The 23,794-nt window shown below is 38.5% G+C and overlaps 1 protein-coding gene and 1 pseudogene across 3 annotated transcripts in view; both read left to right on the top strand.

The window, feature by feature from the left end:
* Antxr1 (ANTXR cell adhesion molecule 1) overlaps positions 1 to 23,794 on the top strand; it is a 311,693-nt gene that overhangs the window by 3,431 nt on the left and 284,468 nt on the right. The window lies entirely within an intron of this gene.
* Positions 21,571 to 22,640, top strand: LOC106009822 (glycoprotein endo-alpha-1,2-mannosidase pseudogene; annotated as a pseudogene).

Here is a 23,794-nt window from a genome sequence, read left to right as displayed (position 1 = left end):
TATGGGATAGTATAGACAAGAAGATAATTTGGCAACATGTATCAAATAGTTTTTTTAAAAAGGCTCCGTCTTTCATCCCACAGTTCCATTTTTTTTTTTTGGTACCGAGGATAGAACTCGGGTCCTTGCGCTTGCGAGGCAGGTGGCGGAACCACTGAGCTAAATCCCCAGCCCCCACAGTTCCATATTTTAAAGAAAAAAAAATCCAAATAGTCACAGGAAGTACCTAAATGCATGTTCATGGTAGTGCTGCTTATAATAATAAAAAATGATTCCGGAAATGTCCAACAACAGGAGATTTAAGGAAGGCGTGATATATGCAGAGTATTAACTATGCATTGTGTATTATGCATGCTGGTTAGATATTTTTTTAAAAAAACAGAATGCTTAAAATATACTCTTAGGTGAAATTACAATTACCAAACATTGAATGCATTATGAACCAACCTTTGTAAAAAAGTTAAATACATACATGTGTATGTCCATATTTACCTGATATGATAAAGGTATTTCTCTTTAGAAAACAAGATTTTTAGCTTCTGTTTTTATACTTTTCTGAAACTTGAAAATCTTTTATAAAGACATTAATTTTTTATTCAATAAAATAAGTTACTTTGAGTTTTCAAAAACTCGAGAGTAAAGAAGATCTCTAACCAGTGTGCTGAGTGTCCCAGCCCTCGGTATTATAAAAGAAGTTGCTTTTATATTTGATCCTGGAATGAATTTTTAAATGTACTATTGGTTTCTTTAAAGAAAATGAAGGATCCAAAAATGCTTCCAGGGAAAAAATAGTGAGAAAATTTTATAGACACATAACTTTACATTCAAGTGGATTCCTCTGACTTCCTTGGTGGTTTTATTGCCTGAAGACAGGGATGCTTTGTGCTAAATAAACAACTTGCTGGAACTCAGTATGATTGTGTGTGCACTTGCAGCCTGCCACCTCAAAGCAGAGCGAATTACATGATTGTTGAGTCCCTAGCTGGGGGGAATGGGCTGACAGATTGCTGTGGCAAACAGGCCCCTGGACCATCCCTAAGACATGCTCTTCTGTCCTGGAAAGAAGCTTCTAGGACATTGCTGTCCAGCACCCAACCACAGCAAAGTGGGAAGGGAAAGAATGCTGACTCGTTTTTTCCTTGGGCTTCTGAGATCCTCTGGCTGGTGAGGCACTGTCTACAGGCTGAAACCAGCAGATCACAGGGAACTAAATCCACCACCATCCTTCTCCCCACCCCTGCAACTCCCTTTCCCCCCTGCACAAATGGTTCTCTTTCCCATGCCATTATATCTCAGCTCATTTCAGCTTCAAGCAGATGCATCTCTGGCCTGGAGGGAACCCAGATTATGCATTTAATGGAACGTCGCGTTTTCTCAACTAGGAGCAAAGACGGCATAATGATAACCTAGACCACCACAGTAACACAATAGGGCATTATTAGCAGCTTTGGTGACTGTGCTTCACAAGGCTTTATACTGATGGAATTTCATGTTCATTTAAACATGCTTTTCTGGTTATAGTCAGGAAAAGGAGATTGCTGGGAATTCAATCAGGGATTTGAAAAGTCAGATTTGGAAGGTCTCTGTCCAGAGAAAAACAGTAAAGGAGGAGCTGACTTCTTTTAAGTCTTCCAGGGGTCTTCAAAAATTAATGCACCCCATTTGGCCAAATTTTCCCCTCTCCCGGGGCCCTTATGTTATTATAGCATGTATTTATATATCACATATTGGTCTGTTTTATAGACAGCTATTAGTCACTTACATGGAGAACGTGGATTTTCCATCTTGAGTCTCAGGGAAGGGCTGGCTTTGGGATAAGTGCCCTGAAGACTTCAAAAATAGAATGTGTGGAAGACAGCAGGAGCATGGAGCGGGTGGTGGGCTGGAGAGTAAAAGTAGGTGTTGAACGTCCTTATTTACAGGACTTTGCAAAGCCAAATTCTGTTATATCTTTCCTGTACCCAACAGATTGTTGCATGTGAAAGGGCTTCCCACAGCCTCATGTGCTCCTGCCCATGTGAGCCCCTTGACTCCCCTCTGCACCTTCCTTTTGCACAATGTTCTCTCCTTTTCCCCATGCAAATGGACCCCATCCTATCACTCTCCCAAACTTCCAACTGCAGTACCCACCACTGGATGATCCTATAGCAGTGCTGAACTGTAGGATCATTACGATGTACTATACTCCACATACATGGTCATGAGACTGATTTTAAAGCATTGACTGAGAACCTCACTACCAGATATAGTATTATCTTTTTGGGGGGGGGGATACTTTCGTGGTTTCCCAACTACTAATTTAGGAAATCTTTAGAATCAGAATTTGTGTGAGTCTCACTAATACTCATGCTTATTCACATGAGCCTCAGAGTCTACTTTGCTTGGTAGGTAGGGCAAGCAGGATTGTCCCTAATTTGTTCAACTTAAGGACTAGGACTAGATTATGACAGGGGCCGGGACAATGTCTACTCCTGACTTCCAGCCCAGTTCTTCCTGCTCATCACTCTCGTGAACAGTTGGGCTGTAATGAGAAGCACATGGCAGTACAACTAGAGGAACTGGGTAGGTTCCAGCAATTAAAACTCCCTGCATCAGAGTTTGAGTAAATCATGGTGCATATGGCAACTTAGATTGCTTAATTGAGGAGCTACTGCTTCACTGTTAAATCAGCTTGAGTCAATTGAAAGTTTCAGGAACTGCACATCCCTGCGGCCCACTGAGATGCTGCAGACATCTGGGGGATTGACTAATGAATCAGATCCTGGGATGTGTTCAGGACATCTGAATATTCTGCACTTAAAGATTCAATAAGTTAGTAATTTGTTCTGATTGAATTTGGTGGAAAAAGAAAATTCGAGCTTGTAGATATGTTAAAACAGCAAGATATAGTTTATTTTCAAAAATACTTTGAAGATGGGTTAGCAGCGATGGCAAACCTTTTAGAGCTTTCAGTGACAACAAACAGCTGGCTGTGGCACAGGTGCCACAGGTTCGCCATCACTGGTTTAGGATAATGAAAATATAAAATTGGGTCTGAATAAAGAAAAAAAAAAGTCCATTAGAAAGCACCTTGAAAATACTATTATAATTTTGAGAGACATCAGAAAAAATTTTTCTCAGGGATCAGAATGTTGTTTTGTTTTGGGGTTTTTCTTTTTTGTATTGAGATGGATTGGTTTTAAATATTCCACTAGGTTCCAGGTGGGAGAGAGCCTATTAGACCAAGCAATGGTTGGTAGAAATGCTTACAATCTGCAAGGCCTGGCATATGGGTCAAAAATAAAAGTAAGTAAAGTGAAAGTGTTTTGTTTTGTTTTTCTGTCTGGGTCAACCAAGTAATTACCTCTACTTTCCTGAGATGTGGAGACCTGGTAACACTCAGCATCAAGCTAAGAATAGAATCTAGGAGTGCTGGAAGAAGGCAACTGTCCTAAGAAAACCTGTAATGATCTCCAAATGCTGAGGACTCCTGGTGATCTAGGAACAGACTCTGGAACCTCTTAGACAGAACTGGCTATCACATAAATGCAAATGAGATCTGCTATATGCTAGTTTGGAACATTTGCCTAGTTTTGGTAGGAGGCCAAGGCACTGGATTGTGTGCCTCTTTCACTGATTACTGTGCAATAAAAGACAAAGATGATGTTTGCACATTACTTGATGTTTTTCAGACAGGTCACATTCATACTGAAAAGGTAATTTGATTTCTTCTGTTGACTCAGCTGATTCTTTTCATTCATTTAGCACAAGTAGATCCTCAATAGTGATCATAAGCATGTACAGTAATAAAAGTGTGGGTAGTACAGTGCCTATTGAGAGCAATATCCTGTCCTGAGAAGTGCAAAGAATGCAAGAGAAGCAGGAAACAGTCCCAGACTACTGGCATTTTAGGCAGAAAGACATTAGAAGGACTCCAGACAGCCAAAGTTAAAGGCCCAATGAACATTTGAGCAGAGGTAGGCAAAGTCAAGTTTAGATCAATAAGAAGCAATAAAACTAACAATTACTGAGCCTTTTCTATTTACAAGATGCTATGATAAACATTTTGCCTGTGTGGTAGCATTTAGTTTTTGTAGTACCCTTCAGGTCTGTACAGTCATAATCAACATTTCACACAGAAGGAAACTGAAGTTTAAAGAAGCGAGCCAAAAATCACTCCAAGTGGGAAAACTTTGCCTCAAACCCAAGCCTTTCTGACTCATAATCTATGCACAAAGATGAAAGGAATCTGAATGGGTAAAAGAACATTGACTCAATCAGTATAGGTTAGGTTATGCTATGGTAGCAACCCCCAAAATTTCAGTGACGCAAAAGAGCAAAGGTTTATTTTTCTCCTATACTACATGTTTGATGAGGGGCAGCAGGAGCTATACTCGTGGTTGGTCTGAGAGCCAGGTTGTTCTGGGGGAAGGCTGCTGGTTGGCATCTACTTCACCATCACAGCTGTAAGGAACAGAGTGCTGAAGGATGTCTTGCACTGGCAGTGAATGCTCCAGCTGGAAGTGATGTGCATTCTTCCACTCACAGCCTGTTAGGCACAACTAGTCATGTGGACTTACCCTATGGGTAGGGACTAAAGAAGTGTATCCAGAGGAAAAGGAAAGCCAATATGGGTGAGACATTAAATACCTCTACTGTAAACATAATTATACATTGCTTTAGCATAAGTAGTAAGCAAGAAGGGAGTAGTCATTAAGATTTCTGGAGAAAGTTCAATCTGAACTCGTAGGTTAGATATATTCATCAGTCTGTAATTATTGTCAAACATGATATTTCAGATCTGCCCAGAAGGCATTGATACCTCCTGCTCTTTTCCTCCCTCCACTATTCCCTCCATATTTTAGATAAAACATTTGGTTCAGTGGATGGGAGATAATGTAGATTAAATGGAAGGTTGGAAGAGATTAGTCATGCCTCTGCCACCTGAATATTTTATGAATGTATTTAAAACAATAAGAACCTATTTTTCTATAGTTGGTGGAATATGAGGAAATTTGAAACCTTGAGATAGAGTGCAGTCTCTGGACTACTATAGCAGCTGAGCTAAGAAGATGCTCATGGACTACAGAGGTTGTTTCAGAGTTTGAATCAAGAGTGCCTGGGCTCCAACTTGTGCTTCTCAATGGGAGTGCTGTTGGCATACTTCATGAGACAGTTTCTCATTGAACACTTAGATTACTGATCCTTGCTTTCTCAATACCATTAGCCCTCCTGGTCATAATGACCAATAAAAAAATATCTCTACGTTTATTTTTAAGTGCTTTTTTCTGGAGGTAGTGTTACACTGGTTGAAAACCCCTGAGTAAGAGATGGTAAGGTAGAGCGAACCAGGCTAAAGACGTTGATTCCTAGGACCCTAGGACCATATTTGAGATCAATCATCTGGACGAAGAAGTAGGGAGGCTTCTGTGATTAGGGAACCAGTGGAAAGTGTAGACCTTGGAAGTAAATATGCTAAACTGGTGGCTCCCAACCAAGGGCCAGTTCCCAACTTCTGAGGGCTGGGGCAGGCATGTGTGTTTTGCAAAAGTTTTCCAGGTGTTTGAGGTGTGGGTTCCTCCATTCCACAGTGAGTTGTGGAACTGAACAGGAAGACAAGAGCTGCCCTATAATAATGACCTTTCTCCTCCCTGGTGAAGATGTAGCTGAGGTAGCATGCATTTTAGAACTAGACTCCAAGGAGAGTTCTCTTTTTTTTTTTTTGGTACCGGGCATCGAACTTGGGTCCTTGCGCTTGCGCAGCAGGTGGTGAAACCACTGAGCTAAATCCCTAGCCCAAGAGCTCTCATTTTAGATGATGATATGAGAGACCCAACATGATACAGAGGAGGAGAGCCAGGGTCACAGATAAGCTGTGCTTCACTCTTCAGTGTAGGCCATGAGTGGATACACATAGTTAATGCTGTTCTCTCACATGGAGAGATTTCTGCTCCTTTTCTGTCAAGACTCTAAGCCAGGACTATACTCCAGTACCTCACAGGGATGAACCATGCCTCAAACATAGGAGTTAAGAGAGCTGACTTTGAAATTTGGCATTTTCAGTCTCAAACATCTGCTCCATTTTTCACCAAGCATTCTAATCTTGGGCAAATTATTTAACCTCTCTTAAGCTCAGTTCTTCCTGATAATAAAATAGATATTAAAATTTATGCTCACATCACAGAAGTATTATTAAGACTAAAACCTCTAACTGGACAATTTGTCACGTAAGTGCCAGATGGTAGGTGGTAGTGATGGTGGTGACAGTGATCGTGAGAGTGACAATGATGATGGTGGTAGTGGTGGTGATAGGGGTGACAGTGGCAGAAGGAGATGTTTCAGGTTTTACATTTCAGTTTATATGAAAGTAGCGGTGATGATGACAGTAGCAACAACAGTGATGGCAGTGTTGGTGAAAGTGATGACAATGGTAACAGTGGTGATGGTGATGGTAGTGAGGATGATGTTAGTGGTGGTGCTGGTGGTAATGGAAGTGGTGGCAGTGATGATTACCCCTACAGAAATGATGTGGTCCTGTAACAAAAGATAGCTCCCTCAATTCCAAGCAGGACTATCTGGCTAGAGTAAGGATCATACCACTTCAGTTCAGTACTTATTGAACTGTGTTAGGCTTCTGGAATTAAAAAATGCTTGAGACATGTCCTAATGTTTAAGGAGTTTGAGGTTCAGTGGAAGAGATGAGGCAGTGGGGAACAGTTGTTGAAATAATTTGGATTGATATGGGAAAAACTGAACAAGGTTTCATAGAGGGGGTGACTTTGAACCTGGAACTTGAAAGTTGAGCAGGATTGTGTCAGATGACAAAGGAAAGAAAGAGGCAACATAAAAGACAGGCACACAATACATAGTGTTTGTGATGTGAGTGTGATAGAGTAGGATGCTGAGAAAAGTTTGGATTTTATCCCATCAGCAACAGGTTTCAGGATGAAAGTTTTCTAAAGACAAAACTGGCAAGCTTATCTATGTATTTTAGAACTACATATACTGTATATCACTTAGCCTTATAATGGGAATGTGGAAAAAATAAATGAATTTAGATATATATTTTTGAATTGAGGAGCAGCAAGACTTGAGTAATTGTGTGTGAATGGGACAGGAAGAGCTGAAATAGTAAGGAGATGGTTTCAGAAGGAAAGAGGAGCTTGTTGTACGTGTGCTAAGTCTGAACATGTTGACAGTTGGGTGGAGATGTTGAGTAGGTGGTTTGACTTGAGTGTTCTTAGCCTGAGGGCAGAAGTTGAAAATGTAGGTATGGATAACAAATAATATGCAGATAAATGAAGACAATTCAGGATTTTAAAATGTCAAGAAAAGGTGGAGCTTAAAGAGGAAGATGGCCAAGGCCCAACCCAAGGGATCTGCCAATAAGAATTGCCAGGGCAAAAGAAGAAACTCCACCAAACAGATGAGAAGAAGGAGGCGGGCAGTGAGGAGAAAAACAGTACAGAGTTGTACCACTGAGGTGAGGAGGGACAGCGTTTCAGCAGAGGGATTAATGGTCACCTAGAGTAGTGGTAGAAAACCTATGGCACCCATGTTGTTTTTCTTTTAAGACAAAAGATGTTAATGTATGAGTTATTTCTTCTCAACTAAAATCTCAGTATTGAGGTTTATTTACAGTGTGGGCACTTTGCAATATATAAATGGATCGTATCTAAAAGGTTCACCATCACTAACCTAGAGGTTTCCTCCCCCACTAAAATGATGTCCTCCTCTATTTCTAATCTTGGTGAATGATAATCATTATAAGCTCAGGTACTTGAGGCAAAGATCTGGGAGTAATCTTTCTTGCCTGATGATATCTACTCCCACATTTGCTCTGGGTCTACCTCATTCCCTATCACTGCCTTAGCTCAGGCTTCTACATAGCATTTTGGCCTAGTTCATTGAAACATTCTAAAACTTGGTCTCTTTGCTGCCTATTTACCACCCCCACTTATTTTGTATTCTTGACACTGGTATCAAAGTAATGTTTTTAAAACACGAATCTAATTTTGACATTATCTTTCCTAAGTCCCACATTTTATCTTTTAACACTGCTGAAGCTTTGTCAAGATGAAGTGTAAACTCCTTAATAAAGACTCAAGATCCTTATTGCTCGGATTACTATGTATTTCCCAAGTTTCATTCTTTACCACATCCCACATCTTTGTAATTTCCAAAAAAACAAAAACTATATATATTGTGCAGTTTCCTGAACTCTAACCCATGCCTTTTCTTGCATTTGGTTGTAATGCCCTTTACCACCTCTACCATGTTTACTTAAGGTGTTGCCCCCTTATCTTTCAAAATAGTTACTGCTACAGTGCTTGGTCCCTTCCCATTACTAGTTGTGGGCTCCATATGATTAAGAAAAATGATCATCTCTTTATATTGCATCTTTATTAAAAGTCCCTTCTTTGTTCTGAATCTTCCAACCCCATACAACTCCTCCCATGGTAAGCAATGGAAAGGTTCATTACTAAGAGATAGAGAAGAAAAGAATCTCAATGTTTGTCTTCCGATGTCTCATGCAATGACCTTATCTTCTTTTCTTCATCATCGGATACTCAATGATATGCAGTCCCAATTAATAAATACCTGTATGAATCTCTTGGAACAGGGTTTTCCCAATATCTTGTTGACAAAAGAATCATAATCATCCTGCCATTGCCTCTTACATTAAAAATAGTGTGTTGGGCTGAGGATTTAGCTCAGGGATGCCATGCTGAAAGTGCAAGTCCTGAGTTCTATCCCAGTACCAAAAATAAAAATAATGCGAATACCGGGTTAACAGAAATTACATAATAAGTAAGAGCAAAGTGAAGAATCCTGACTATAACTTTATACAAATCACAATAATAAACAATGCATGATAAAAAGAAGTACAAAATGTCAGTGGACAGCACCAGGCATAAATAAATAAACGCAAGATAGTAAAAATCACTGTTAACAGGTTGGCTAAACATCCTGATTTGCCCAGAATATTCCTGATCCTGTTTTGTTCGGTTTTGTTCTTCTTTTTGCTGTACTGTGCATCGAACCCAGGGCCATTGCACTGAGTTACATCCCAACATCTTGACTTTTTAAATTTTTTTATTTTGAGACAAGTTCTCACTAATGAGTGTATTTTAGAAATATATTTATATTACCCAGCCTTTTAGTGTAAATGTGGAAAAAGAATAAATGAATTTATATTTTCGTGTTGAGGAACAACAGGATTTGAGCAGTTCACAGCAGCTGTGAATCACAGATTTCAGAAGAAAGGCGGAGCTTGGTATGGACGCGCTGAGTCCCTAATTTGTCCAGGCTGGCCTTGTATTCCACCTCTCAGAGTGCTGGGATTATATCTGTCTTCCTAGTCTATTCTTGTTGTCCCAGTATAATTGATAGATTTCTCGTTTACTTCCCAAGTGTCTAAGTTTGCATTTTAAATAATGTGGTCACTCAGATTCTTAACTGACCAAAAAGAAGATATCAAGGCAACGAAAAGGGAACTGAAGGTAAACAAGAAGCATTTGTACACTTTGTTTCCCTAAAATGGGCCACTGGGTCAGCATCCCTTATTCCATTTAACTGCCCCAATTTTAATCTTTTCTTGGAATCTTCACTCCCAAATTCTGATAATAGCTCTTGGAAATTCTCTTGTATTTCTCACTATTGTAGACTGAACTCTATGAGCCATGATTGTACATTTGCTGACCTCTCCATGGGGAGGCAGTATTACATAGTGGTTAAGAGCACACGGCTCAACACCAGAAAGACTTCATGATCATAGTGCTTGGACCAATAGTGTAAACTCGAAGGCTAGACCACCTGGGTTCAAATTTCAGCCTACCACTTAATAGCTATGTGTCCTTGAGTAAGTTACTTAGCTCCTCTGTGAAGTCAGTTTTCTCATCTGTAAAAAGAGAAATTGTAGGTCGGGGATTTAGCCCAGTCATTCCACCACCTGCCTTGCAAGTGCAAGGATCCAAGTTCAATCCCCGGTACCAAAAAAACAAAACAAAAGAGAAATTGTAGCAGGTATCACATAGGGCTATTCTTATAACAGAGCTGGCCACTTTGAAAGTGCTAACTGTGATTACTAAATGGCAGTGGACATACAAGTGCTCAGCATAGCTCAGTGCCTGCTCTTTAATTAGTACCCAATATATGTGTTATAATTAATGATCTTTGTAGATTCCAAGACCATACTGAGCCCTCAGTTGGCTGAATCAGAATTGATTCGGTTGGCTGAGTCAATAAACAGCACACTATAAGTAGGTCCAGCAAGATGAGAACTAAGAAAATCCTTTAGCAGAAATAAAGGCACTTTTAGAAGTGCTGCTTTAGGGCATCATAAGTGCCAAATCTAAAATGTAGTGAATTGAGAGGCTTAACAGCTTCTCCCTTACTCCCTCCACCACTGTCACTTAAACTGTCCCATCCCCTCCAACTAGAAGGTCCTAGGAGATGTCTAGGGAACCCTGCCTCCATCCAGAGGGTCATGACACTGGCACCCAACACACTTGTAAGAAATTATACCAGAAGCAAAGTAGATGGACTGGGTTTGAAGGTCAGCCAGGGTCTACTTTCAATTTTATTACCAAGTTATAAAAATATGTAGAGAAAGATGTTCAAAGTCTCTGGATCAGTCCCAAATTTGGAAAAAAGTTTGAAGTGCTGACTGGGACATGATGAGTCTGTCCCCTTGGAGCACCATGCCCATTGTGCATCACCAGTGTGCAGAGGCAGCTGCCCTGGAGAGTGCTCAGGAAATTAAGCCATAGAAGAGACAGTTTATGAAAACCAGGTGTCTACATGACAGTGATTCTGGTCAGCATTGCTGAATCCTTCCCATGGATCCTAGGCCTGCAGGGAAATGGGAGAGCTCTGTCTTTGATATGTGGCTGCACTAGGGATCAGGAATGAGGCCAGGTGCAGCACAGTGTGGAGACCAGGACAAGAAAAAACCTATATATATGGCAAGCTGGAATGGTACAGCCAAGTCCAAAACACACACACACACACACACACACACACACACACAAGCATGCACACACACTTTGTAAGAATTAAGAGCCTTTGAGAAAATGACTAAGGTCAATTCCACTCTTCACCCCTCTCCTGACTAATAGAACAACACATAAGTTTACCTTAGCCAAAAAGACCAACTCATGTTCACTGAATTAAGTTCTTGAAGTTTGTAAGTGTGAGAAGGTGCAAACAAATGTTTGTTATATTGTTTGTTTATATCACCTTGGAAATCAGTTATAAATTCCCATATTGAAGGATGAAAATAGCACCTACAAAATTTTAGCACCTTTAACAAAGTCACTGAGGTAGAAGAAGAACGGACTAATAGAAAGCATTTGCAATACCAAAATAAGGCCAGTTATGAAACCAAATGACTCAATAAAGTTAAATAAAACAAAAACTTTGTGAAATAATAGAAAAGATATGAAAAAAGAACCAATGAATCTAGAACAGTTAAGAAAATACCTGAGAAACAGTAAGGAGCAGAACTGATAGTCCAGAAAATGAATGATAAAGGCGTGCTTCAGAAAGTCTTATAATTTGAGGAGGAAACTGGTGCAATTAGATGTAAGTGATGACAAAAAGATGATTAAGGAATGACAGAGATAGATACCAAGAAAACCAATATTTTGCAGTGCTGAAATATAGTCTAGAAAAAATATTCAAAGACTTAGAACTTTTTTGATTTCAGAAAAACCAGAAAATGCCAGTTGAGTAAGCTCAAGTAATAATCAAAATTAATTATTCATTAAAAGAAACTAATAGACATTTCCTGGTGAAAATTTTGAAATTGGAAGGCAAAAGAAAAATTTTATAAGTGGGAAGAAAACACATTTACCTATGCTCTGCAACATCAAACAGAGAAGAAATTTGATCAAGATTATTTTTATAATGGATAAAATTATTTTGGTGGATACATTTTGGTGCATTTATAGCCTAACCTAGCCAAGGTATCATTTGCAAGTGAAAAAGTATGCAAGCATTTTCATCTAGGTATATATTCTTCTAGAAAATGTAGAAGGGATGATTTTCACTAGAAAATTACCCAAAAACTGAATCAGTTTTTTAAAAGACACTTAAAATATAATCATTGTTACATAAAAGAAGTGATGGTGACTGCTGAAGACTTTTAAGCAAATGCAAATCTCATTTATATTTTGAATAAATTTTGAGTTGATAACTGCATCAATGAACAAAAGCAGTCCGTCATGAGAAAGGATTAAACTAAAAATAAGGAGCCTTGGGAGAAAAAAAGCTCACACCATTTCTGAATATTCAAATTCATTTGAAGCATTGACTGCTTCTCTGAATATTGCAAAATAAATAAATAAATAAATAAATAAATAAATAAATAAATAATCTGATTCATCTGAACACAGTTTGGGAAATTTTTCGCAGAACTGAAACAGAAAGAAAACAAAGATTAAAATTATGAGAAAACAGTGTAGTAATACAAAGGCTAGGCATAAGATATCTAATCATGTACAACAAGAGTTCTAGGAAGAGAGAACATTTATAAGTAATACAACAAAAAATAATGATAAACAGTCATTTTCCTGAGGTACAGAAAGATTGAAGTCTTCAGATCTAAGTGATTGATCAAATATTCAGCCTAATTAATTTTGAAGTCTTCAGATCTAAATAATCTACCAAATATTCAGCCTAATTTTTAATGTCATCTTAGATAAATTCTTAAAATATGTGAATAAATAGAAAATCTACACTCATCCAAAAGAGGAAAATAATAGCTTTTCCCTACCAAAACAAAATGAGATTTAGATTGGCATGAAATGGTCTATGATACAACATTAAATATTCAAAAGAATTAAATAATTATAGAGTCTTGAATGAAATGTGATTTTAAAATTTCTTAGTCAGGATTTCTCAGACATGCAAAAATTCAAAATGTGCTTCATCCATAGGCCCTTATTGAAAAAAATTACTTGAAAATATTAATATCAAAGTAGAAAGTATACTTGAAATAAAATATAAGAAAAAGACATGCTATAAAAGAAACAGAAGTAACTAATGGCCCTGGAAAAGTTAAGAAGTCATAATAATGCTATTGGTTGGATAGCAAGAGAAGATGTAATTTTTATATAGTAGAACAAAAATTACTAATATGACATTTATATATACAAGAATGTTGTTTATTAGCTCCCAAACTCCTCTTTTTTTCCTCCTAAGTCTACCTATTAGGTTGTAGGTAGGAGAAAAATTCCTAAATTTTAGACCAAAGTAGTAATAATTGCCCATCATTATGATTTTTTTTAAATCCCTGAAAGTAAGATGCTTGGCCTTTTAGATTTTCCCTTTCTCTTACCAATAAAATCTGGGAATTTGATTTGTCTTTGTGAGAAGCTTCTTTGGTTTTTACCAGTTGGTTCATGAGAAGTACTCAGGCATCCTTAAGGAACAGAAAATCTCAATACTCGATTCTCACAGAAAACAGAAATGGAGAATTTCTGTTTATTTTAGGAAGCTAGTATAACTAGCTTCAATATCTACCAAAGATAATATAGTCAGGCATGAAATTCCCTACCGAATTTTTATTAAAAGTTCCTAATTTTAAGTTAAATGCATTTAAAACATAACTAACAATGCAGTAAAAGAATAATATCCTACAACAAAGCAAAATTTATCTTAGAAAAGCAAGGATGCTTCCATATTCATAAAATGCATTAAGATAACTCACATTTATTTTGACTGCCAATTATGAAAACCATGTCATCTCAGTAGAATCAGAAAGACATCTCCCTTAATACTTACATGTTCTGAGGACAGAGAGGATATGAATAATAATCAATGAGGTGGATTTAATAAATACAGTTTGAACCCTATATCCCACAGAGAATAAACTGTCCTTTAAAATACCTATGAAATATTTATTAGATCACAAAGAATGCCTCCATATATATCCCAAGGCACAATTTTTTCAGTCCACATTTTCAGCAATAAATATCAGGAAATGAGTAGCAAAATACACCAAAACTTTAGGTACTGGGGGGAAAAAAACAGACTTTTATATTAGCTTGTCATGAGAAACATATGATAGTGAATATAGAATTTAGAAAAAAACAAGACTGAAAAACAATGACTGTCTAGGATAGAGGTTGGCAAACTATGGCCTGCAACCTGCTTTTAAAAATAAGTTTTATTATAGCACAATTGCCTTCATTTTGTTCTTGTATTGTCAGTGGTGGCTTCTGTGCTGGAAAAAAAATTGAGTAGTTGCTATGGAGACCATATGACCCACCACCTCATATCCTGAAATATTTACTGTGTGGCTCTTTAGAGAAAAAAAAATTACCATACTCCTTGACTACAAAAACATTTGCACCCGAGTACAAAGTGGGCAAAGAATATTGATACCAGAATTAACATCGTGGGCTTGGGCCTGTGCAGTCATCCAGCTCCCCTCATTTAAAAGGGCCTTGGCTTAATTCTCTGATATAACCATTTTGAAATTTTTAAGTTTCTAAACAAATGGCCTTGAATTTTCATTTTGCACAGGATTCTGCAAATTATGGAGCTGAGTCTGATAACAAAGAAAATAAAAGGAATAAGTGTTTTTAAAAATTATATGGCTTACAATTAAATGCATCTAAATTAAAACTATATTGAAATCAAATGGTCCTTCCTTTGTTCACTCTGCCTACATAGACTGGTTTATGTTGATGTGGGAGCAGTTTGGAGGGCAACTGCCTTCCTGAGACCCAGATGCCAATCTCCTATTTTGGCATCTGCCACTCACTTTCTTTGCTGTCCAAAATCCTCCAGGAGGAAAGGGGAGGACTGTGAGCTTTGTCATCTTGCTTATCTGAGGGCACAAATTTCATCACAAATGACACCTAGGATATATACATTGTCTTGTACATATCTTCCCTGTATCATGATCTTATCTCCCAAATTTGATTCTTCAACTACTGAAGGAATTTGGAAAACACCTTTGAAAAATATCTTATCTTGAGCAAAATCATATTTTGCATCTCAAATATTAACTTTCTTCTCTTTTGCATCACTGCTGGAAAAAGTGAATTCCCCACCCTTCCTCTGTAGCCCCTGGCAGATGCATGCCTTGAGCTGACTGCAGTGTGTTAGATCATTTGGTGTGCAAATGCCAAAGAAAAGCACAGTGAAAAATGTTCATGATGAAGCTGTTATAAAAGCAAAAATGGAAGCAACTCAAGGTAGAAAAAAGAATTATACAAGTAATAATGTATCTATAACTTGAAGAAAATACAGATGAGGCTGGGGAGTATTATTTTAAAAATATAAAAAATGTATTTATTATATTCTGTATTTATTACATGTAATATATTTATTACATTAAAATGTATTTATTAGTCATAATAACATTAGATGAGATGCACAGGAACCATAAGTAGGCAAAGTATAAGCTTGAGGAAAAGTGTGCAGACAGACTCTACAGTGTTGACAATAATTGTATCTGAGTTGTAGAATAATGTGTGATTTTTATTGTCTGTCTTTTGCTAATCTCTTCTCCCCACATTTCCAACTGGGAACATGTTGCTTTGATATTAAAGTTTTTGTTTTGTTTTGTTTTTTTGGTACCAGGAATTGAACTCGGGTCCTTGCTCTTGCTCAGCAGGCGGCGAAACCCCTGAGCTAAATCCCTGGCCTGATATTAAAGTATTTTAAAATCCATTCCCTTGGTGCCCCCATTCTGAGTCACTTCCTCTCAAGTAACAACATCTATGGCCAATCGGATGGTGTTGGCCCATTCTCTTTCTGTCCTTCAGAGGTATGCAAAGTGACTCTGTGTGTTCTTGGTGACAACAGGACTTTTATGTTGAATTCACACCAAGTGTACCAACTGCAGATATAAGGAAAATGTTTTTTAGGCTTTTTCTGGTGTGTGGATGGTAGGGAGAGGGGTTGAGTATGAGTCTATTGAGAAAGGCAGAGTGGAGATGAAAAGACTATGTTGTTATATCTTTTTGAACATGATCTGCAAAAAATATATTTTATACCTTGATTCAGTACACATACAATACAAAAATATAATTCAACAAAAGTTTTATGTAGCATTGCTTTCTGTTACTGTATGCAACATATTCTGATGCTTCAATTTTATGTTTCAATTTTTAAATATTGATAATAGCCCATCAAACTGATTTCCCAATTCACTAATAGATTGCATTCTCCAGCTTAAAAGTTATTGGTTTCAACAGAGTGTCTAAGGGGAAATTCATCACAAGTGAGTAGAGTGGGGGCCGGGTGTCCATGGTACAGAAAAGAACAGGATAGGTAACCCCAAACTTAGAATACAGAGCTCACTGACTTGGTTTGGGGCTGGTATCTAAAGAAGTCAGGGTGGAAGTAAATCAAGGAGAAGCTTTGTGAACAGAAGGAGAGATTGGCTATGACTTCAGAAGCAATAGGGGAAATGGAGCCACAGCTGTGCGGTTCATTCATGGGAAGGATCTCTTGGCCAACTAACCAACTGTCTGTGCTCTCAGCACAAACAAGGCAAAAGTTAGAGGCCTGGGTCAGGTTTATGGCTCCAATCACATAGGATGCAATATGAGTCTGGAACAAAGGAGATGAGGGCCCAGGAAGAAGCTGGGGAGAGAGGCACAATGGCAAATGGATGTGGGTCTTTAGACTAATTGTGGTATCTGAAGCCGCCAAGAATATCTATACTCTTCCAGGTTTGTCTGGGACCTGAGTGTGTTACTGAGGCCATCAGTGACTTCAGGCGGGTGGGGCTAAGGAAAAGCAGGGACTGAGAGTTTTATAATTTCTATCCTTAGAGCTACTTTGCTCTTCTAGACCTAAGAAGCTCCTGGGTGATGGTTCCAACTACAAGCTTTCTTTTTTCCTTTTATTATACTGTAATCCAAGTGCAAAAAAGGGAGACAATTTAAATCCAATTTGATCCACTCGGTTCTGACTCCAGTTATGTGTGTGGCTAATGGAAAGAGCCTGTATTTTCTAAGGCACTCAACCACAGGGAGGTTTGGAAACTCTCATAAACACTGAAGAATGCATTCTTGTTCAGAAAACAAATTGGAATAAGATTTGGGGTTCTTATTTTGCTTCTACTCTTTGTCCCTTGGAAGTAACTGAACAGTAATCTGAGGCCAATGCCAGGTTCCATGCAAAATCCCTCACTAGGAACACACAGTGAGCATAAGGTCAGAAAAAACTCCTTGACTTCTTATCATCTGCCAACATTGTAGAGCGCATAGAAAAAGAAAATTAAGTAAGAAAATCCAGAGCTTCCCTCAGCAGGGACCTTCTTCAGGGACTCAGGGTGAGGACTGGTATAGTGGAGCAAAGGCACATCACTAGGTACGTGACCAGGTGATGGCTCCAGCTTTGAGGGACCCCAAGAGTAATGAATGAATCTTCAAACATAAATCTGTGAAACTGTCTTGAGGCATAATTCCTGGGAAGCTACTTGAATTTCCGATTTTGCTAAGATTTATGCTTGTGGAACAGTGGCACAAAATCTCAAAATGAGGCTTGGACCCTATGCACCCTCCTGATACCAGGCAAGCCCATGGATGTCTTTGGGGCTAGAACTGCATTTGAGTTAGGATTTGAATGAGTCAATCAAACACCTTTCATATGGTCCAATTTCTGGAACATAGCACTGAAATTCTGTGTGACTATAGTTTGCCCAAGAGTTATATGTTAAAAGTAATTCTGGAAAAGAAATCCATTAACTAACAAAGTCTGGTAGAACACTTCCCACAACTGTATATTTGGGCTTAGAAGAAATTTTTTGTTTCTGCCTTACAGCTTTAGATAACAATGGCTGTGTGAGCCATGATGCCTGAAAATATTATCAGGCCCCCACAGGTAGGATTTAGTCATTAACTCTTTTGTTTTGTTTTGGAGTTTTGGGGTTTTTTTATAATAACAAAACATTTATTAGTACATTTTAGGCATATATAATGATAACACTCATCATAGGGAATTTACACCTGTACACGATACATCCCACCTTTTTTTCCCCTTTCCCCCCTCCCCTCAAGCCCCCTCCCCTCCCTGTGTACAAAAGCTTTGTTTCCACTTTTTTCCTTCTATTTTCAGATTTTTTTCTTGTCCCTTCCTTCTTTTCTCCCTTCCTCCTCCTTTATTCCCCTTCCCATTTGGACATTTTCTTCCTATTTCCCAATATCTATTATACATTTTAGTCCTTATTTCCACCTTCAGTTTCTCACCCCAGAGAAACAATGAGGTATCTAAACATGTGTCTCTGATTTATTTTACTTAAGAGTATGGTTTCAAGGTCCATCCATTTAGCTATAAATGTCTGAAGCTCATCCTTCTTTATGGCAGAGTAGTACTCCATTGTATAAAAAAACACATCTTCTTTATCCATTTGTTGGTTGATGGACATTTGGGCTATTTCAAAGCTTTAGCTATTACAAACTGTGCTGCTATAAACATGGGTGTGCATATATCACTGTGGTGTGATGCTTTTAATTCTTTTGGGAAGATACCCAGAGGGGAATAGCTGGGTCAAATGGAACCTCTAGTTTTAGTTTTTTGAGAAATCTCCACACTGATTTCCACAGTGGTTGCACCAGTCATTAATTCTTAAGTAGGTTGGCATGATAAGTGAGATGCTTACACATCCTAGGGTAGAAAGAAGTTACAATTGGATTCTCTCTCTGCTGTTTTCCCAGCCAACACGTAACTTCTCCTAGCTCTGATGAGGAATCCACTTAGGTCCTCTGAGTTGAAAGGAGCCCCTGGGTTGAGGGTCTGAATTACCTGGGGTTGGCTTTTCTGGTTGTAGCCCATGGCAGTTTCCAAATCAGAACATCAGTCACAAGGTAAAGGGCAGGTGAAACATGCTTGTTGCAATAGAAAATCCAGACTGAGGCAAAGATCTAGCATATCTACCACTACAAGAGTGAGCAGGGATAGGAAGTCTAGCTGTGGTCAGGCGGTGGTGGTGAGACAGGGAGAGAGCTATAGACCAGGCAGGCTAGATTCATACCACGGGAATTTGGGTTAAAGAGGTGTTGGCAGTGACCCCTCACCCCTCACCCAAGAAGCTCAACTCTGTGCTGAAACCATAAGCAGAGAACATGGAGCTCTTTCCTTTTCCAAGAAGTGATTTAACCTTAGAGTAGGACAGAGCCTGCATATATTTGTGAAGGAGCCTGAGTAATAAAGAGGAGTCCAGGGAGCAGATCCAGGTCACCCTGTGTTTCTTTCTCCTTTTGGTAGTTGCCTAAGGCCCTTGAAATCCCAGGTAACCCAAAGAAGATAAAACCAGTTTGGTTCTTTTTTTTTTTTTTTGCTTAAATTCTTTTATTGGTACATTTTAGGTATACAATACATTTACATTTATCATTGGGTGCTTGTACCTGTACATGATGTATCTTGGTTCTTATTTTTTCCCATTACCTGTGTGCCCTTCACCCCTCCACCCTTCCCTATTTACATACTTAGATTGTAGGTTATGTTTACTTTGAATGCTAAAGGAAATAGGCTATGTATACTTGTCAAGTGTGGCTCAAAGGTGATCAAGGCTTAGATAACCATGTAGAGGGTGATTCTGTGTCTGTCTGTCTGTCTGTCCAAATATCAGACCCCAACAGAGACAGGGCAACTATTAGCAGATAGGAGATGAGAGAAAGAAGCTTATTATACTACTCCACCTCCAGTTTGTCTTAGAGGTCTCATTTTCTTCTTGAGAAAATTTAGCAGCTTCCCAGTAGCAAGAAAGTTTTTGGTGGGCCCTAGATTTTTTTCAACACCCAAGAATAGTTTCTTGGATATTCCTTTATACCTGGCATCAACACATCAAGTGAACACCAAAAGTATATAAATTTTACATATCAGTTGGATGTAAGAGTAGTGAAAATAAAATGTTTTAAGACAAAGCAAAGTGGGAATTATCACCACTTTACATATGTTTAATATGTAAAGGAATGCAAATTGATTTGTGGCTGTGAAATAGGGCCAATCCTTCAGAATTAAGAAGTAATCATCCAAAAAGAACTTACTTCAAATGCTTGCCCCTTAAGCAAGGTGTCAAGAATAATCTCCTGATTTTAGTTCAAGTTCCTATTTCACTTTGCATCTTTCCCAATATAATTTCCTCACTGCTGAACTTTTCTACTGATGAGGAAATTTGACATAAGTGGAGAAGTGTGAAGTTCCCCTCTTATTATTAGGCATTTTGCTCTGCCCTTCAGTAACTTAAATTTCAGAGGTTGATTGTCCTGGTTATATAGACCCAGAATAGAACTACATTTCAGAAGTGAACACAGATCCAATGTTCAAGGAAATTTCTTAGTCCCAGTGGAAAGGAGTTGTAGAGGCTGGTGGTATCTCTCCTAAAGCACCTGAACAGCATTGGGCCATAACTGCCAGACCCTCACCCACGAGCTCCAGAACCAGCACCTCTACCCCATGGTTGAAGAACACCCAGGACCAGACTTTGAGACTTCAAATACACAAGTGAATCCTGTCCAGAAGGATGGCTGAGCTCCTAATGGAAAGATCTATAAAGCTTTACAACCTTTACACTAAGATGACCTGTGCTGGTGAGCTCTTCTTGGTAGACCCTCAACAGTCATTCAGCCCAGCAATCTGTTGTTGATGGTTAGATAGCCCCACTCACCGAACAGGTGTAAGAAGGCCCCTTAGGTTCACTTAGAGTCACAAGAGTTGTCTAGAGCCATCTGAATCCCAAACCCAGCATGCTTGTCCACACCACAGAGGAACATGTGATGTCTATAAGAAATAGAGGCATCTCCTCTCCATGCTCTACTTTCTTCAGTTAAGCAAAAAAGGAGGTGCTTCAAGACCCTCACAAGAGGAACTTGGACAAACATTGATCCCCACCCAGTATCAGAAGGTGATGACAGTACTCAGTGCCCTGAGACCATGAAGCAGGCACCTGTCTGACTCAGCCTGAGGTGCACAAGTCCTCTCTGTGGGACAAAACCAACAGATGGAGCCTGAATTGAAGACTGAGTAGGAGTTTGCATGTGGGACAAGGAATGTTTCAAACAGATGGGATATACATGTATAAAGGCTGACAGAAGAGAACTGAAAAGGTTTACTCTTGACAGAGGGGTCCCTGCACCTGCTCCTCACTCTGATCCTTTCTGTATCCCCAAATCCTCACCCCTCGTCTGTGGGCTCTGTGGTGCCACCACGTGAAATTGCCTGCCCTTCCCCACCCACAGCCCATCCTTGCAGGCTTCCGTGTTTTACAGGAATGTTCTCTCTCTCTCTCTCTCCTGTTTCCCTCACAAGTCTCTGCCTGTCCTTCGAGAACCAGATTAAAGACTTTCCCATCCACCAAGCCTGCATAGGCACAACAAGCCATTCCTTTTTCTTTGTTGCAAAAAGCATAGACCTCAACTGCAGCACATGTCATGACGTGACGTTAACTCATCTGTGTTCCCTACTCCACTGTGAGTTCGTGGAGGGAAAGTACCATATCGTATTCATACATGCACCTCTGGTAATTTCATAAGAAGTGAGAAATCTCAGCCCCGCTGGCCCCTCCGCACCGTGCCGGCCCCTCTCCACAAGTCTCCCGAAAAGGCTGGAGCAAGTGTTTGACAGGTGGGTCTGTTCAGGCTCAGACGGGCAGCTCTTGGCTTTCTCCATATTCTGGGTAGCTGCCGCTCGGCCAGCCGAGATCCTGCTGATGTCCGACTCCCCGAGCCTGGTGTACTTGCACTTTCGTGGTACCCACCTGATTCAAAAGATGAGAATGGAGAAGCTACTGACAACCTGGTACCAACTATTTTGTATAAGGCCCATAAATACAATCTAAAGGTCACTTTTCACATAGACCCCTATAGTAATCGAGATGATCAAAACATGTATCAAAATGTCAAATACATTATAGACAGATACAGAAATCATCCAGCCTTTTACAGGTACAAGACAAGAACTGGGAAATCTCTTCCTACGTTTTATGTATACGATTCCTATATCACAAAGCCTAAAAAATGGGCCAATCTGTTAACTACCTCTGGGTCTCACAGTGTTCAAAATTCCCCTTATGATGGATTATTTATTGCACTTCTAGTAGAAGAAAAACATAAAAATGATATTCTTCAAAGCGGTTTTGATGGTATTTACACCTATTTTGCCACAAATGGCTTTACTTATGGCTCCTCACATCAGAACTGGGCTAATCTAAAACTCTTTTGTGATAAGTACAACTTAATGTTTATTCCAAGTGTGGGTCCTAGATACATAGACACCAGTGTCCAGCCTTGGAACACTCAAAACACGCGGAACCAAATCACTGGAAAGTATTAGGAGGTCGGTCTGGGTGCTGCACTTCAGACCCACCCAGGTTTAATTTCTATCACCTCTTTTAATGAATGACATGAAGGAACTCAGATTGAGAAAGCTGTTCCCAAAAGAACAAGTAATACAGTGTACTTAGATTATCGCCCTCATAAATCAAATCTTTATCTAGAACTTACTCGTAAGTGTTCTGAAAAATTTAGTAAGGAAAGAACAGCTTATGTATTAGATGATCAGATGCCCATTTCTTAAAGGATTGATTAAAGGTTAGTAATTATCAAAATCACCTAATTTCAAGAAATACATCCCTTTTGTTTTGAGTTATGGAATAGTACTGTCAAAATCAATATCTACTATTATTGTTATCTTTATTAAAGGTTTTCTTTTTACTTTTTTAAAGATAGTAAATACTGCACTGAGAAAATATTGTAGAGAAAAGTTGTGTAAATAACATTCTTCATGGCATAATTTGCTACCTTTCTGACTGGAATTGAAAATCTGCTAGAGTGAAAATTTAATTTTCAGTTCACAGTGGATAAATGCCTGTGTTATATAAAGTAGCTATCACACAGCTAATTCTTGTTTGTATCCTAGGCCCGAAGATATAGGGCTGTATGTATATTTGGTACATCTAACAAAGAAAAATAAGACCTAAAAAGATAGTGTACAGATTTTGTTTCTAATTTTTTTCAGTGATTCAGTTTCCTTTATTATATTAGTAAAGACTCTAGATAACTCCTATTGTGATAAAATTCTCAAAAATATAATCACTTTTTCTCAGATTTGCTGTGAATCTAAAACCACTTTAAATAATAGTCTTTTATGCATTTTAAGTTATATACATTAAGCCTTACTGTGTCAGGAAGACTACAGTCTGTACCATCATTTGAAGATTTTTGGTTAACTATAGCATACTAAATGTTTGGCATGTTTAATGTTTCTGCTTTACTATGCTATACAGTATACCAGATTTTAGAACTATAGAAAGCACTTTTATAAAAGTTAATGATTATATTTCAATTATGAGGCAAGTGCTTCACAATTATCATAAACATATGATGCCCCAGATATTATTATTTTCAGGATACCTTGTCAATCTCTAACTTACCATTCTGTTATTTAGGTCTTAAAATTTAATATTCACCAGACATTATTAGCTAAGAAAGAAGAATGTTAATTCTATCACTGGGTTGTCTTTTAACATTTTATGTTTTACCAAAAATAGCAGAGAACATGCACTTACCATTTCAGATATTACAGACATGGAAACAAAAACTTGTTTATACTTAAAGTAATTTCTGAGAAGACAATAGTTTAAATTCATATATGTAATGATACATATTCCCATTTATATAATGATATCTCCATTTTAAAATGTAATACATTTTATGGTATATATCAGGTTAAAATGTTTGTGATAAATATCATATTATGGCAATTAGATCATTTGTGTGCTGAAAGTCAATCTCTTTAATAACACATTAATGACAGGACCATAATTCATATGTCTCTACTGAGTGGTTTG

This window comes from Heterocephalus glaber, unplaced genomic scaffold, assembly GCF_053883595.1.
Source record: "Heterocephalus glaber isolate CG9 unplaced genomic scaffold, H.glaber_assembly_v1.0 deba00001457, whole genome shotgun sequence".
In the NCBI taxonomy this organism is placed as follows: domain Eukaryota; kingdom Metazoa; phylum Chordata; class Mammalia; order Rodentia; family Bathyergidae; genus Heterocephalus; species Heterocephalus glaber.
The sequence above is the reverse complement of the archived record's forward strand: the minus strand, read 5'-3'. Positions and strand labels throughout refer to the sequence as shown.